Source organism: Lontra canadensis, unplaced genomic scaffold (assembly GCF_010015895.1).
Source record: "Lontra canadensis isolate GAN:19392208 unplaced genomic scaffold, GSC_riverotter_1.0 scaffold29, whole genome shotgun sequence".
In the NCBI taxonomy this organism is placed as follows: Eukaryota; Metazoa; Chordata; class Mammalia; order Carnivora; family Mustelidae; genus Lontra; species Lontra canadensis.
In genome coordinates this window covers 16,378,615-16,396,658 of record NW_022631023.1, presented here as the reverse complement: position 1 = coordinate 16,396,658, position 18,044 = coordinate 16,378,615, and the positions used below count along the sequence as shown (strand labels likewise).

Here is an 18,044-nt window from a genome sequence, read left to right as displayed (position 1 = left end):
TGAGATTAAGAGTCTCTTATGGTTTGTCTCCCTCCCCATCCTATCTTGTTTCATTTTTTTTCCTTCTTTATCCACTGTAATCCCCTGCCCTGCTTCTCAACTTCCTTTCAACTTCCTTGTATCAGAGAGATCATATGATAATTGTCTTTCTCTGATTGACTTATTTCACTCAGTATAGTACCCTCTAGTTCCCTCCACATCATTGCAAATGGAAAGATTTCATTTATTTTTAAGATTTCATTGTTTTGATCAACTCATCAAAAAAATTTTAACAGAAACCTGAAAAGAAGATTATTAAAAATGCTACACAGTATGCAGCAAAGTATTGGGAGACAACTTAATGAAAAGTACAACAGTGGAAGGTCTACAAACAAAATTGTATTTCCTTCTAACGCCTTCTTAATATACCAGAGACACATTTGACACTTGATGACTAACCTTCAGGATCTTCATTTGACTTCCTTTCATTTCTATTAAGAACAAAAAAATTATAATTTCATTATCTCCAAATTTTCTCCTTTCTCTTCTTTGAAACCTTAAATTGCCAAGAAAATAGTATTTTTAAGATGGCTTCCTCTTTGGAGTAAAAGAGGTAAGTTTGGGTGATGTTGTTTTTGAAATATGGACATTGATTTCACAACTCAAAGGTCACATGCAGGGAGCAGAGTATGAATATTTATTTGTCCTCATGGGCTCAGCCAGCAGTGCTGACAACCCTTTCTTCTGAAGTTACCAGAGCCAACACCTAGGTGGATTCCTAGAGGGATGAAGCTGGCAATGACATTGTTCAGACACACTGACATGTAAAATGAGTGTTACAACAACATAAGCATTTCAGCCTATGGTGGCAATACCTTCAAGGTTTGCATGGAAATAGAAATTTCTCAATTATGCTCTATTAAGCACTTCATGTTCTCTTTTCTCCTTAGCTTGTGAAACTCAAAAATGCTTGATCTGCTTAATATTTCAGATTATACTGATGATAGAATGATAAATAGGCTTAATTTTGCCAACATAGCATATGGTGACTGTTGAGATTGTTTCATATGTGTGTTCTTAATTTTCTTAATGAGCCCCTGTGCCTCATGGGAGTAAACTGACTATTATTTATATTGTTTTCAGATGCCCAGAGGCTTAAATGTGATTCATCTGGGGAAGGAGAGCTTATTATTATTATTTTTTCTTCAAACAGGGAGTGAAGGAGGTGAGATAAAATGTAGGTCATTGCATTGAAAATAGGATTGATCAGTGATTTGACATCTCACTAAAAAAGCAGGGAGAGCATTGACCTCCAAAGAATGGGACTGTTTCAATATCTTAGTCAGTTTAGGCTGCTGTAACAAAGTACCACAGCCTGGGTAGCTTATAAACAACAGAAATTTATTTCTAATAGTTCTGGAGTTTGAGAAGCTCAAGATCAAGTTGCCAGCATAGTTGTACTGGTGAGGACTCTTCCTGTTTCATAGCTAGTGCCTTATTGCCTTGCCCTCATATGGAGGAAGGGGCTAAGGCTCTGAATCCTCTTATAAGACTTTAATCTGTTAATGATGGCAGAACCTCCCAAAGACCACATATTCTAATGCCATCATATTGGGCATTAAGATTTAAACAACAAGAATTTTAGGACACATTCAGCCCATAGCAGTCGCTATGACAATATTTAAGGAACTCTCCCTTCCATACCATTAGGAAAATACTTCCCTGACAAAACTGCACAGAAAGAGACTACATCTCAAAAAGCAAAACCAAAAATCTCAATGTAGGTGTGGCTTCAAAACCTACAGGTTTACCTAAACCTATATGATCCCTGACCAAATCAAAGGGAACAATTTTATTTGATATTTCCTGACAATAGCTGAGATCCTCAGAAGAGCTGAGTATACCCAGACTCACTGAAAGATGGCAGTTAATCTCTACACCAAGAAGACAAAGATGGCTGAGCATGTAGAGAGACATGGAATAGGTCACAGAAGCAGTTACCACTGAAAACCAATAATCCATGGCCGTGGTAGTTGGCCTTTAACTCTTTTCCTTGTAAGTGACTTTAGGAAATCCTTTCTTTGGGACATCTAAAGACAATGAGACTTGAGATATTATTCTTTGCTCAAAAATGTGCTGGGCATATGATTCATAGTTTATTATTTGGGTGTGTCAAAGTAATATATTTTCTTTATTTCCAGATCTGAAGTTAATTTCTGACTTGAGGCCTCTGTTAGCCTAATATGAATTCCTTAAACTAGTTCACTATGGTTCTTCTATTTGTCCTTTTCTGTGAATTCCTAGATCAAATCAGAATTGTCTGGAATGTTAATCTGTTCTTTACGTCTCCCAGTTCTGCCCCAACCCTCAGTGTTTCCAAGCGGCTGAAAGAAATGACAGGTTCTTCTAGGTGATTGTTCATTCACTGGTGGTGGGAAGGGAGAGGCCTGCTTCTTGTTCTTTTTTGGTTTTTGGCAGGAACAACATGGGAACTCACTTGTTGGTACACATTTTGTTCCCTGGCAACTCCTTGGCATCACCTCTGAGGTTCCAGGCTCTTTGTAGGAGGATTTTTTTTTTTCTTTGTAGAAGTATTAATTGCATCATGAACAACCCTATATTCTTACTGAGTTAAAACAACATAAACATTTATTGTTCTCATGGATGCATGGGGTCAACAAGGGCACCCCAGCTATAGGAAGTATGGTGAGTTCAAGTCTGTTCCAATGGGGGCCAGGCCCCAGAAGCTCACTGGGATCTTCTCTTCTCATAGTGGATGGCAGAAATCCAGGAAGAGAACAAGAAACACATGATATAGCCCCTAAGGTCTTCTCACTGGCTCGCTATCTCTTCCTCTCCAATCCACTCACCAAAACAGTCCTATGGCCAAGCACAGCTGTAATGCTGTGGTAAAGTACACTCCATATCCAGTAAAGTATGGCAAAAATCAGGGTAAAAATGTAGATAAACAGTACAATATAAAGTCAGATTCAGTCATCCTTTCTCTTTCCACCCCACTCTTAAATTCGAATCCAGTTAGAGGTAAAAATGAGTCAAAAGGGTGGCAGATCAAAATATTATCTTTTCTTATAGAAAAGACTCACTGGAGAAATCAGCATCACTCTAAGCTAAACTGGACTTCCAAGTATTCAACTCCATTAGATATTATTTACTTGCCCCAAAATTCAAACCCAACAACTGTAATCTTTCTGAAATGAGGAAGAAGATATTAGACAGACATGAAAAAAAAAAAAAAAAAAAAAACCAGAAAGAACCCAGAATGAGAGTCACACTCAGAGACAAGTTCTAATTCCCAGTCTCACCCAGACATTGTCTGTATACAATTTCTCTTTCAGAAAGAGGAATAAGAGTAGGAAGAACCTGTATTTATTCATCCCACATTCCTGGGAAGTATGGAAGTTTCCAAACCACTTTAGAATTATAATATTTCTCTTCTGATTCCCATCATGGCTTGCATTCTTCATTCCCAGATGCAAGTCTTTCAACCTGCCTTAGAGGTCCCCTCACTGTTGCCTCAGCTTACTTTGTGACCTTCTTGGATCCTTCTCATCTCTCAGTTCATCAACATTAATGAAGTGAAGAATCTTCTGCACTGAAAATGATCCATGTGAAGGGGAAGAAAGAACAATACACAAATCATACAATTTTTGGTTTACTACACATCTATCAGTCTGTTGATTCAAACAGTCTTAAAATGGCTGTGAGCAATGGTGAGCAAATAGATTCATACTTTATGTAATATCTCTCAGACAATAGGATGGGCTCAAATATTTGCTTCCTTTTTCTCTGTAGGGCTTATTTCCAGGCTTGGGAAAATAAAATATGTTTCCCACGATTTTTCTTTCTCAATTCTCTTGTCCTCTGGGATAGAATACACCCTTGCTTCTGTTTGTACTACAATGCAAATCTGCATAAGTTTATCTCCAGATTGGTGTGTTTTCAATCTAGGATTTAATATCTGGCAGCTTTGCTTTTATGGCAATAGTCATAGTTCCTTTTTTGCCGATATAGAGAAAGAGTAGAAATATAATACAGGGAAATAGGTAGGAATTAATTTTCCATCAATGAACACTTAGAATTCCGTCACAAAGAAACTATGCATGTTTCAGTCATTCTTTTTTTTTTTTTTCATTTTGTAAATATTCGTTGACCTTCTTCTATATTTCCAGCATTCTGGTAAAGATTGCTATTTCATAGCAATCAAGATTGGAATCAACCTCATCCTCATTTACTTATAATTCACTGGGCTATTGACTTTCCCTTCTTTCCCATTAACTATCTTCTTCCAGTGATTGTGAGAATGTTGTTGTTTTTTTTTTTTATAAGATTTTTTTTAAGTAAATATTTTTAAACAGAGAGTAGCAGGCTTCTCCTAACTTTCGGATATTTCAAACCAAGACATGTATGCCAAATTCTTTATAAGATAATACAGAATCTTTATCTTTGGTATATTCAAATGGCTGCAAAAATTAAAACATCAACAACAACAATAAAAAAAAATAGCACAAGATATGCAAGTCTTAGTCTATTTAAATAAGTGAATGTGCAGTGTGTGGAAAATATACTCATATGGAGTATACATTAATGCATGTTGCTTCTAGTAAATCTACCAAATAATTGTATGTAGTTTTGAATTGTTGCTTTACCCTAGAATTTTCTGCAGTTTCTGCTTTATTTATCTTCCACAGCTGTATCACATCCTAGGTGACTTTCATATCCAGATTTTTTTCTTAATTATTATATTTTACTTTTTCACCAAAGGCAGATAATGGGGTTATTTTAGGATATAGCCTCAGTAATTTCTGGTATGTGAGTAATACCATGTGAAGTCTAACTTTTAAAATTTTTTCACCAGTTTTTCTTTTTAGTTAAAAAATAGCATTGTTTAATAACACCCTAAATTAGAATTTCCAACAAAAATGTGAGACCAAGCTACATGTTTATTAAATTTTGCATCATTTTCAATATCCATTATCAGCCCAGACTTTTCTTTATCCAACTCCTTCCTCTCCTCCAAGTGGTAGATATTGGCACCCTGCCTATCACTTGATAACCTCCCAACTTGGGAGCTGGACTTTTTTTCCTGCTTCCTCAGCAGCTGGCCAAGACCCAGATATAGGATTAAGTCTTCCTCGTTCTAAAGCACTTAGCAGCAAGACTAACAACACGGCAGTAAGTACCTTGCTTGTCAAACTTCTTTGGAATTAATCATATAAATTAAAAATCAAAAACTTTTCAATTTTTTCCATGACTTAAAGTAGGCTTAGAAGAGAGTAGTATGACATATGTTTGGGAATAAGACCAGCTATAGGGTAAAAATTATATTCCAGGATTGAGTCTTCTGTTCAAAACTATGTCATTAATAGTATTTTTCTTGTTTCTACATGTGAACAAAATCTCAAGGAGACTTTAAAAGTTTTCTGAGGCTATAATGTTAGTTAGCAATGAACAGATCAGTGATTCAAATCCATGTGTTAATTTTTTTTTCTCTCCAAACCCATAGCACTTTACATACTGAAGCCTTTATAGCAGTAGTGAAGCTCGTAATTTTACATAAAAACAGAAAAACATGTACATTTTGCTAAAGAGAATAGATCCAATAGGAGAGCTATGAAATCTGCTAGCATCTCTTTCATGCCCTCTGAAAAATATACATGAAAAGTTCTCTCCCATAATATTTTATTCCCTTGAAAAAACTCTGTATTTGTTACTATAAACCTCTACAACAAAAGTTAACTGTTCACTTGCACGCTGTATCCCAGGATTTTAGAAAGTATTTCTGAATATCATTGAAAAAGCTACCAAATGGCAGTTCTAATTCCAGAAATTGCAAGGTAACCTGTATCAAGCCACTCCCGAAGCAGATAATTTTAAAAATCTAAACAAATATATAAAAAACAGATTTGAAGGCCCTGGAGACAAAACAAAAGTGGGCAAAAGCTGGATGAAGTTTGGCCCTTGAAAAAGAGAATGGTAGTGGTGAGATCGCCATTTAATATTTTTCCTCCTGAGGGACTCCAAAGTCTATTCAGACTAACAGTATTATTTCAAGCTTGAAGTGTCAGGGGACAGGTATGGAGCTAGAATGACTTGAAACTGAGCGAAGAAATCCCAGGAAGGAAGTTAGTCACAGAAGAAAGCAGCCTGAAAATCTATGTAAACTCTGTGCATAAACTCTTCTCAACTTCTAGACTGACCCTGGACTGAATATGTACAGAGGAATCCACTAATAATCAAATAAATTGGTGATAACCCAAACTATAAAATAAAAATGCAGTACAAAAGTTTATTTTGCTGTCCATTGAAGGAAATGAAGTTTTAGGTATGAGTCCTACTAAGTAAGAAGATCTAGGATAAATCTCAACCTTTCCATTAAAATCCCAGGTGGGTCCTATGGCAGGAAAATGTTATATGCCCTAATTAAGAGATCTGCAGTAAACTTGAAAAAGATACAGCCTACCAAAATATAAAGCCAAGTCTCCAGAAGAAAAGTGGCAAGTCTCTTGCTGGTAACTCAGTATTTGAATTAGCAAACTATAATAACACCCTTCCTAGGTACATAGCAGAATCCAGAGTCTCTAAAAATATTAATGGCAATATGACTGATGCAACAAAAAAATCTGGACATGCAAAGAATGAGGAAAAAGTGACACATAACCCAGACACAATCAATCAATACAAAAGAACTCTAAGATGATTCCCATGCTAGAATTAGATGACAGGCAACTTGAAGTGACAATTATATAAATATGTCAAGATATAAGGGAAGTATTGGTCACAATTATTTAATAAAGAGAGGATCTCAAGGGGAATTGAAAAACCTTGAAGAACTTTAAAGAAAAGTATAGTATAGCAATGAAAAAAAGAAATACATTGGATAATTAACTAAAAGGGTTTCTAATGTCTAAAGTTGGAACAATTTGTGCAACAAAAGAAATTAAGAGTACTAGATTACAGCCTGAAGTATGAAATGCATACCCATGAGTTCAAGCTGATATGAATAAATGATTTAGTAAGCAGATGGGAAAAAAGTAAGAAATCTCTTATGAAGAAGCATCCAAATAGTTTATATAGATACTCTACCCTAAAAGAACAGCATAAGTCTCTGTGTGGCTGCACAAAGGGATTTTTCTCAAGTAATCAGTGTGTAAAATGGAGGCAAAGTGTAACTTTTTACAGTGAATTCTGGCAAATGCTACTTCAGGCAGTTGCCAGGTGATTGAGGTCAACATCAAACCTCATATGTCATTTTTTACTGTGTAGTTTTGATATATGATTTTAAAAAATATTTTATTTCTGAAATTTTCCTTTCTCAAATCCAGAACCTCAATCTATTTGTGAGAAAAGCATCATGTAAATTCTAGTAGTGGGGCATCCTTCAGTAAAACTAGCCAGGACTCCACAAAACTGTCAAAGCCAATGAAAACAAGGTAATGTCTGAGAAACCGTCACAACCCAGAGAAACCTAAAAACACATGACAGTTACACATATTAGAGTATCCTGGATGAGATTCTGGAACAAAAAAAGAATATTAAGTGAAGACTAAGGAAATCTGAATAAAATATTGATTTTAGTTAATAGCAACATATTGGTATTTGCTCATTAATTATAATATATGTACTATACTAATTTAACATGTAAACAATAGGAGAAACTGGAAATATTATAAGAGAACTCTCTGTCCTGTATTTTCAATTTTTTTTGCAAGTCTAAAACTGATTTAAAAAACAAAGTCCATTAAGAATATATTGGATGAACTTTATAAGAGATTGGAGATGGCAGAAGACAGGGTTGATGAATTTAAAGAACGTCAATAGAAATGACTCAATCTTAAAAAAAATTTTTAAAAATTCTTTAAAAATATAACCTCAGGGATTTATGAAACAATGTCAGTATGTCTGGTATATATGTAATTAGATTCCCAGAAAGAGAGTAAGAGAAAAAAAAGGGAGAAAAATTTTAAAGATGTAACAGCCAAAAATATTTTGGGTTTGGAGAAAAACACTAATCTATCGACATGAGAAGCTTAACAAAAGCCAAGACAAGAACAATAAAAGCTATATTTAGATCACAGTCAAACTGATAAAATCCAAAGATAAATATATATATTTTCCAGAGGAGAAAAAGATAACATTTTTCAGGGAACAAAGATACAAGTAATGGCTGAATGCAGATAGAATCAGTGAAGGTAGGAAGATCTTCATGACCTTCAAATTAATGAAAATGAGAATAAATTTTCAACTCAAATTCCTACATCCAGTCAAAATAACAACAGCCACATAAATATATTTTTAGGTAAACAAAAACCAAGAAGATACATTTCTTAAGTCCTGTAGAAGAAGAAATGGTAAGAGGAATTTTTAGGCTGCAGCAAATTGACACGAGATAGAAATACAGATCTGCAGGAAGGAAGGAAGATCATCAGAAATAAGACTATACATTTTTTTCTTAATGTCTTTAAAACAAAGTTATGGTTTAATGCTAAAATTGCAATATTGAGATTTGAGATTTATAATATAAGTAGATCGAAAATCTCTCACAGCATTGATACATAGAATGGGAATGCATACATAACATTATTTTAAGGTTCTCAGATTTCACATGAAGTGGTGCAATATTAATTTTAATTCTCTTGTGGTAAGTGAAAGATGGCCCATTGCAACAACCTATGGCAAAAGAACTGAAGTCATACAGAGTAGTTTCTGACAACCACCAGAAAATTAAATTTGAAATCGATCACATTGTCAGCCAGAAGAATCCCAAAATTTTGGAAATTAAGGCACATACCTCTAAATAATTAATATAATAAAACAAGAAATTACAAGAGAATTACAAAAGATTTTGAATTTGTTTCTGTGTTGTTGTTGTTGTTTTTTTTTTTAATTGAGCATAGTTGACATCCAATATCACATTCATTTTTAGGTGTACAACATAATGATTTAACTTCTCTATACAATATTCTATGCTCCCCCACAAGTGTTTGAATTTAATTCTAATCACAACACAACTTATCAAAATGTGTGGTATGTAGCAAAGATGGTGCTGAGGGGGAAATATATAGCTATAAATGTTTTAAGAAAAGAAGAAAGTTTAAAATTAGTGATAGAATTTTCCATCTTCTCCAGCTAGAAAGAGATGAGTCATTTATATGCAAATTTAGTAAAAGGATGGAGAAAATAAAAATAACAGATATTAAAAATACATAGATTTATTTTCTAAATAAGTGAAAAAACAGACAAGTTAAGAAACACGAAAGTTGTCTGGTTTTTAAAACATCACTAGCCATCAGGGAAATACAAATCAAAACCACAATGAGATACCACCTCACACCAGTTAGAATAGCAAAAAGCAACAAGACAGGAAACAACAAGTTTTGGTGAGAATGTGGAGAAAGGGGACCCCTCTTATACTGTTGGTAGGAATGCAAGCTGGTACAATCACTCTGGAGAACAGTATAGAGGTTCCTCAAGATGTTAAAAATAGAGATACCCTATGACTCATTGATTGCTCTATTATGTATTTACCCTGAAGATACAGATGTGGTGAAAATAGGGAGTGTGTGCACCCCAATGTTATAGCAGCAATGTCCACAATAGCCAAACTGTGAAAGGAGATGAGATATCCTTCAACAGATGAATAGATAAAGATGTGGTTCACATATACAATGGAATATTACTCAGTCATCAGAAAAGATGGATACCCGCCATTTGCATTGACATGGATGGAACTGGAGGGGTTTATGTTAAGTGAAATAAATCAAGCAAAGAAAGACAATTATTATATGGTTTCACTCATATGTGGAATATAAGGAATAGCATGGAGGACCACAGGGAAAGGAGGGAAAACTGAATGGGAAGAAATCGGAGAGGGAGACAAACCATGAGAGACTCTGGACTCCAGGAACCAAACTGAGGGCTACAGAAGAGAGTGGGATGGGGGGATGGGGTAACCAGGTGATGGGTATTAAGGAGGGCACATGTTGTGAGGGGCACAGGGTGTTATATGCAACTAATGAATCATTGAACACTACATCAAAAACTAATGGTGTGCTATATGTTGACTAATTGAACATGATCATAAAAATAATAAAATAATTTGAGCTGAAAAAAATAAAGATCAGTTAATTGATAAACTACTAGCAGGACTGGTCAAAGAAAAAGCAAGTTAGGAAATAGAAAATCTCTAATATCAGGAATTAGAGTAGGGATCTCTTTGCAAATCTTATTAAGAATACATGTGTAATAGTGGAATATATGAGCAACTTTATTTCAACAACATTGAAGATTTCAATGATAAGAACAATTCTTTGAAAAACAAAATATATCAACACTGACATAAGTGGTGAACACTGGGCATTATATGTAGGCAATGAATTACTAAATTGTACACCTGAAACTAATACTGCATTGTGTGTTAACTAGCTGGAATTTAAATAAGAACTTGGGGAAAATTAAAAAAAAAGAAAAAAAGAACTGAAAGCTCTATATCTATTTCTGTATTAACTCAATTGAATTTATCAAAAAAATTCCTCCAAAGAAAAGAAGTACAAGAAAATACATTGTTGTAACATATAAATTCTTTAAATATTAAGTAATACCAATATTAAGCAAAGTCTAAAACACTGTCTGGTAGTTCTTATCAAAAAAAGAAAGAGGAAGAAGAACAGAAGACAGAGGAAAAACTTCAACTTACATTAGTACCATTAGTTACAAAAGTATTATAATAGTTCCATTTTATTATTTCATTCAACAGTAAACTTGTTTCCTACTGATGCTCCTGCAACTTGTGTCCCAACCTGACCACTCTAATGAAACATTTTGAGAATGCATACACTTACCTTTTTTCTCATGGCCCTATATCTGCACAGATTTTTTCCTCTTCCAAGATTTCTCTATCCCTAGCTCATATCTAAGTTATTTTAGCTACACATTTCTATAAACTGTAGTGTTGCCATGAAATTTCAAGTGGGAAGGATCCTCAGATAAAGCCTGAAGGAGAAGGTTGGCTTAGAAAAGCTTTGTAATTGATTTTAAGAAAATGATTGTGTTGTAATGCTCTTCTGCACTTAAGTGATAATCTGGACCTGGAATCTGCCAAATTACCACCTTCACATGCCGCAGCAAGAAATGAACATCAAGTTTAAAATGGTGGGTTGGGCCTCTGCCTTCGGCTCGGGTCATGGTCTCGGGGTCCTGGGATCGGGTCCCGAGTTGGGCTCTCTGCTCCGTGGGGGGCCTGCTTCCTCCTCTCTCTCTTCTGCCTACTTGTGATCTCTCTTTGTCAAATAAATAAACAAAATCTTTAAAAAAAATAGAATTTTTTCTTAGGTTTGAGGCATTTTATTAAAAAAAAGATCTGGCACTTATATACATAAACTAATAAGAACTTAAAACATCACACCTTTACTTAATTTTTTAAGCTTGACTTTCTAGCAAATCTTTAGCTTCATTGATTTTGGCTGCTGTGCAAGGAGATCCTCCCTCATCCAGGTGACTTAAAAGCATAATCTGTCAATGAGCATTTCATATTTTTTTCTTTATTGGCAGCAAGGCTCGTGGCTAGCATTAATACTAGTTCTCATTTAGTCTTTCAGGGTTCAAATCCATCTCTATAATAACCACAACTGAAGACAGATTTTGGTGAGCTTTGAAAAACTTGTTTTACTTGAGGCTCCATGTGTTTCATGGCTTGCAAAATGTAACACACTGCAAATCCTGGAGAAACAATGGTCATTCTGGATGATAACACTGTACTGGCCATGGCTGTGGCTCAGCTCCTCAGCCTCCTCTAAGAGGATGGTCCAGCCCAGCCCAGAGGTGGCAGCCAACAATGCTCATGCCTCTAGCACACAGCCATGTGGCCACCACCAACAGTCACCAAAACAAAAATGCAATTTTAAATAGTAGTACCATCACAATTAAATGGTTGTTTTGAACATGTACTTAAATGAACAGAATCATTACTAGATTATAACAGTAGTGTTAAAGAAAAAAAATACCTCCTCCCATTCTGTCAATTGCCTTTTGGTTTTGTTGACTGTTTCCAAAACCACAGTGAGATACCTCCTCACACCAGTCAGAATGATTAAAATTAAGAAGTCAGGAAATGACAGATGTTGGCGAGGATGTGAAGAAAGGGCAACCCGCCTACACTGTTGTTGGGAAGGCAAGCTGGTGTAGCCACTCTGGAAAACAGTATGGAGGTTTTAGAAATAAACCTAACCAAAGAGGCAAAGAATCTATACTCAGAAAATTTTAAAGTACTCATGGAAGAAATTGAGGAAGACAGAGAGAAATGGAAAAATATCCCATGCTCATTAATTGGAAGAACAAAGATTGTGAAAATGTCTATGCTACCTAGAGCAATCTACACGTTCAATACAATCCCTATCAAAATCCATCCATTATTTTAAAAATGGAACAAATAATTCTAAAATTTGTATGGAACCAGGAAAGACCTCAAATAGCCAGAGGAATATTGAAAAAAAAGACAAAGTTGGTAGCATCACAATTCCAGACTTCAAGCTCTATTATAAAGCTGTCATTATCTGGAGCACCTGGGTGGCTCAGTGGGTTAAGGTCTCTGCCTTCCACTAAGGTCATGATCCCAGGGTTCTGGGATCGAGCCCCGCATCATGCTCTCTGCTCAGCGGGGAGCCTGGTTTCTCTTCTCTCTCTCTGCCTGTCTCTCTGCCTACTTGTGATCTCTGTCTGTCAAACAAATAAAATCTTAAAAAAAAAAAAAAAAAAGCTGTCATCATCAAGACAGTGTAGTACTGGCACAAAAACAGACACATAGGTCAATGGAATAGAATAGAGAGCCCAGAAATAGACCCTCAACTCTATGGTCAACTAATCTTCCATAAAGCAGGAAAGAATGTCCAATGGAAAAAAGACAGTCTCTTCAACAAATGGTGCTGGGAAAATTGGACAGCCACATGCAGAAAAATGAAACTAGACCATTTCCTTACACCACACACAAAATTAGACTCAAAATGGATGAAGGATCTTAATGTGAGAAAGAAATCCATCCAAATCCTTGAGGAGAACACAGGCAGCAACCTCTTCGACCTCAGCCAGAGCAACTTCTTCTTTAAACATCATCAAAGGCAAGGGCAGCAAGGGTAAAAATGAACTATTGGGACTTCATCAAGATCAAAAGCTTTTGCACAGCAAAGGAAACAGGCAACAAAACCAAAAGACCACTGATGGAATAGGAGAAGATATTTGCAAATGACATATCAGGTAAAGGGTTAGTATCCAAAATCTATAAAGAACTTATCAAACTCAACACCCAAAGAACAAAGAATCTAATCAAGAAATGGGCAGAGGACATGAACAGACATTTCTACGAAGACATCCAGATGGCCAACAGACACATGAAAAAATGCTCCACATCACTCAGCTTCAGGGAAATACAAATCAAAGCCACAATGAGATACCACCTCACACCAGTCAGAATGGCTAATATTAACAAGTCAGGAAATGACAGATGCTGGCAAGGATGCGGAGAAAGGGGAACCCTCCTACACTGTTGGTGGGAATGCAAGCTGATGCAACCACTCTGGAAAACAGCATGGAGGTTCCTCAAAAAGTTGAAAATAGAGCTACCCTATGACCCAGCAATTTCACTACTGGGTATTTTCCCTAAAGATACAAACGTAGTGATCCGAAGGGGCATGTGCACCCAAATGTTTATGGCAGCAATGTCAACAATAGCCAAACTATGGTAAGAACCTAGATGCCCATAAACAGATGAATGGATAAAGAAGATATGGCATGTATATACAATGAAATACTATGCAGCCATCAAAAGAAATGAAATCTTGCCTTTTGCAATGACATGGATGGAACTAGAGGGTATTGTGCTGAGTGAAATAAGTCAATCAGAGAAAAACAATTATCATATGATCTCCCTGATATGAAGAATTTGAGAGGTAATGTGGAGAAGTTGGGTGGTAGAGAAGGAAAAAATGAAACAATATGGGATCGGGAGCGAGACAAACCATAAGGGACTCTTAATCTCACAAAACAGAGGGTTTCCAGGAGGAGGGGGATAGGAAGAGGGTGGTTGTGTTATGGACATTTGGGTGGGTATGTGCTATGGTGAGGGCTGTGAAGTGTGTAAACCTGGTGATTCACAGACCTGTACCCCTCGGGCTAATAATACAGTATATGTTAATAAAAAATTAAATATTAAAACAAAACAAAAATGATGAGAAATAAATATCAAAAAATTAAATTTTAAATAAACAAAATGTGGTATATAGCTACAAAAAAAATTCTATGATGCTTTTTCCTATAAAATAAACTATGGATAATTCAAGTGGGTAAATTTTCATTACTGAAATGGAAGTGTGGACAAGCCACTATAGTCAATTTTCAAATTGGCCTTTATGATAACTTTGTATAGATCAATTATATAAACATAACATGTCAATAGAAAAATTGGCAAAGGATATTTATAGGTGAAAAACCTAAACAAAATGCCAAAGTATTATCAAGTTAAATGATGAAATGCTACTTGAACAATAAGCACCCTGTTTTGCATGTCATTATGAAAAGGTTCTTATTTATTTTTATAACTAGTAATTTACTGTGGTGTGTATATGTATAATAACTTTATTCTGAAAAGCAATTTTGGAGGAATATTTTAAATGCCTTAGAAATGTAGACAGTCTTAGAAATAGTAATGTGTCTTCCTAGGCATTAATCTTATAGGGTAATTAAATGTACTCAAAAGTTTGTCTGTGTATGTTTATTCATTATGTCATTTGTAATAGCAGAAAATAGTATGTACATCCTTCATGGTCAAAATAAGTCATGATAAAAATGTTCAGTGCAGGGACGCCTGGGTGGCTCAGTGGGTTAGGCCTCTGCCTTTGGCTATTGTCATGATCTCAGGGTCCTGGGATAGAGCCCTGCATCAGGCTCTCTGCTCAGGAAGGAGCCCACTTCCCTCTCTCTCTCTCTCTCTGCAGGCCTCTCTGCCTACTTGTGATCTCTATCTGTCAAATAAATAAATAAAATCTTTAAAAAAATCTTCAATGCATTTATCTCATGCAGTGGTTATACATTCCTTATATTCCAATTTCCTGAACAATGGTCTTGACATTTAATATTGCTATAATTCATTTTGGAGAGAAGACCACAGGAAACAAAAAGCATTGTGGAATATGAATTTTAAATACTGTTATTGCATAAACAGAAGATACACCAATATATTTATTTCAATATCTGCATTAATTTGGCTAAAAGAAGGCCGACATTTTTAGGGAAATTAAAGGGATAAAAGACAAATCAGAACAAGGAACATGTTATGGATTGAATTATGTCCCCCACAGTAACACCCAGTACCTCAAATGTGACTATATTTGGGTAGTATGTAAAAAGGTAATTAGATTAAACAGATAAAGTTTGGGTGGGCTCTAATCCCGTAAGACTAGTGTCCCTAAAAAGAGATTAAGACCCAGACACATAAGTACAAAAAAAAAAAAAAAAAAGATAAAAATCATGTGAAGATAGAGTTAAGTTGGCTACCTGCAAACCAATGAGAGAGGCCTCAGAAGAAACTAATTCTGCCAACACCCTAATCTCAGACTTCCAGCCTCCAGAATGGAGAGAAAATAAATTTCTGTTGTTTAAGTCACCTCGTCTGTGGTGCTTTGTTTTGGTAGCCCTAGAAAACTAATATGGAACATAATTACTGAATAAGATAAACATGATTGGAATTTGCTGATTATGCAGATCACTACCTCTATATGACCGCTGAGCTACAACTAAAAACTGGGAGGACCAAACCATTACAGGTCAATGCATTTTATGTGTGCTGTTTCTCTCTGGTGACTGATCCTGCTCCCTCCAGGTGGGCTGTTCCTCTTCAATACCTCATCTTCTCCAAAAGTTCAAGGTTTCTGTATGTAATAGCTGTTTCTGAACACCAGGAGATTATTTATTTATTTTTTTGTTTTGTTTTTGTCTTTTTTTAAAATTTTGATAACTAGAAAACAGAAAAAAAAAAAACACTTGAAAGCTATAAACTAGGTTTATGAATTTTGAGTTTGAAACAAAGTTACCTTCAGAACAGGGAAGTTTATTATTTGCAGATAATCACTTTAATGGGCTTTCAATTTGCAGATAATCACTTTAATAGGTTTTCAGTTATGCAATGTTTAAGCAAAGTGTCCATTCTGGGATGCTGACTGTCCAGACATCCTGGCTCCAAGAAACTAAACTGTGCTACTTGATAATATACAAGACTCTTCATTCATTATTTCTGAAGATTAGCATCCTGCTTAGAAATGTTTCTTTTATAAATATGGATTTAGACTGCACTTCCCTTAATTACATTTATTGTTTCTTGGCAAATATGTTGCGTATGTGTCCTTGTTCTAGCATTTGCTCAAGATACAGAAAGCAAGGGTGTTGTGATGTATTTGGATCCCATGCTAGCTGAGGGACCATAGAGACGACCTGACAGGGTTTGCTGAAGTTTTACTGTAGAATCTATAATTAAGCACCCATTCATGGAGTTACTTTGATATGAAGTAACTCAGTGATGGACAAATGTGGTAATATATAGTATTCATGTATTGCGAAGGATTATGTTTGTGAGTCCAAAGACACGGCCAAACTCTATGGAGAGAGGGCTGTTTTCTATGATGAGAGTTGGAAATGTCCAGTCCAGTCATCCTGGAAAACAGCCAAGCCAAGGGCAGGAAATGAGCACTAGAAAAGTGATCTTTAGACTTGGTAAGGGAGAAGGGCAGTGATGAAGTTATTTTTGTTAGCCCATGGGGAAGTTCTTCAGGTACTGAGCTCCAGGTAAGAAAGACTCCCAAATCTGCTGGCTGGAGAACACTGAGATGTCTCCTGCAATCAGATGTGAGCCAAGTCTAGTTACAGAAGGGAAGGTGCAGCACAAAGAGCTTTACTAGCCCCATATTTACTCATTGTTTTCCAAATGCTGGAAGGGTGGGTATGCCTCCAAATAGCACCTAACAGCTAGGTTCATTCTTGAAAGGCTCTTTTAAATTAATTAAGCAGGGTCTGCTGACCACAGGAGACAATGTGTCTAATAGAACCAGTAGAATGAAATCAAGATTCTAGTTTGGTCTAAACAGATCTCTGGCCTTGAGCAAGGTGATCATTATAGTCAAATACCAGCATTAACATTTTCCAGTTTTTGCACATTATTGACATATAAGAATCATTATTTTTGAACATGAATAGAGTACTGAGTTGTGTATTTGAAGCAAGAGTCATGAAGATTTAATGAGACCCGGAACTCGGTTGGAACTGATGACACATGAGGTCCTTCTGAATTGTGTTTCTTTAAAAGAAAGGACCATGATAGCAGTGAATTATTGTTTCTCTTCTCCCCACTCTCCTTCCTTTCTCCCACAGGAAGACTACTGCAAAATCTCATGACTTTCTAAGTGAAGTCTTGGCAATTTTCTGGAAAATGAATTGAGTTGATATAAACATGGCTTTTTAAAAACTATTTTAAATACTCTAGAAAATGTATTTTTTATTTCCCATTTGTTGTTACTGATTTTCACTAAATATCATCTTTAAAGCTTCATCCATGATTTCCACATCATATATGCAATGCTCCATAGTCAAAGACTTTTAGTTCATATCAATCTTTAATATCATTTGGAAATTGGATTAATAATGCAATGAGAATATATTTCTTGATCTTTAATGATATACACTGATGTATTTTTATTTAAATGTATGTATCAGTAAACATTTAATTTAGAGAACAAACCATGTTAAGTATCTTATGGAAAAAGAGACATAAGTAGGAACTAGGTGTAAAGTAGGAGTATAGGCACTGGAGAGGTTGAAGGAACAAGTTCTAAAATGGATCCTAGGAAAGATCCTTCCTAAAAAGGAAGCTATGTGTTTATGGCCACCATTGAAGTCATGTTCCTTTCAACACTAGACACCTGAAAAAATGAATTTCTAAAGCCTCATTCAAACAGAAAGGGAGCAAGATCATTAAATTTCTTTTTATTGACACCCAATTTGCTGAAGAG

At 35.5% G+C, this 18,044-nt stretch overlaps 1 pseudogene; it reads right to left on the bottom strand.

The window, feature by feature from the left end:
• Positions 1 to 11,415: 11,415 nt before the first annotated feature.
• Positions 11,416 to 11,761, bottom strand: LOC116872419 (annotated as a pseudogene).
• Between the last annotated feature and the right edge of the window lie 6,283 nt (positions 11,762 to 18,044).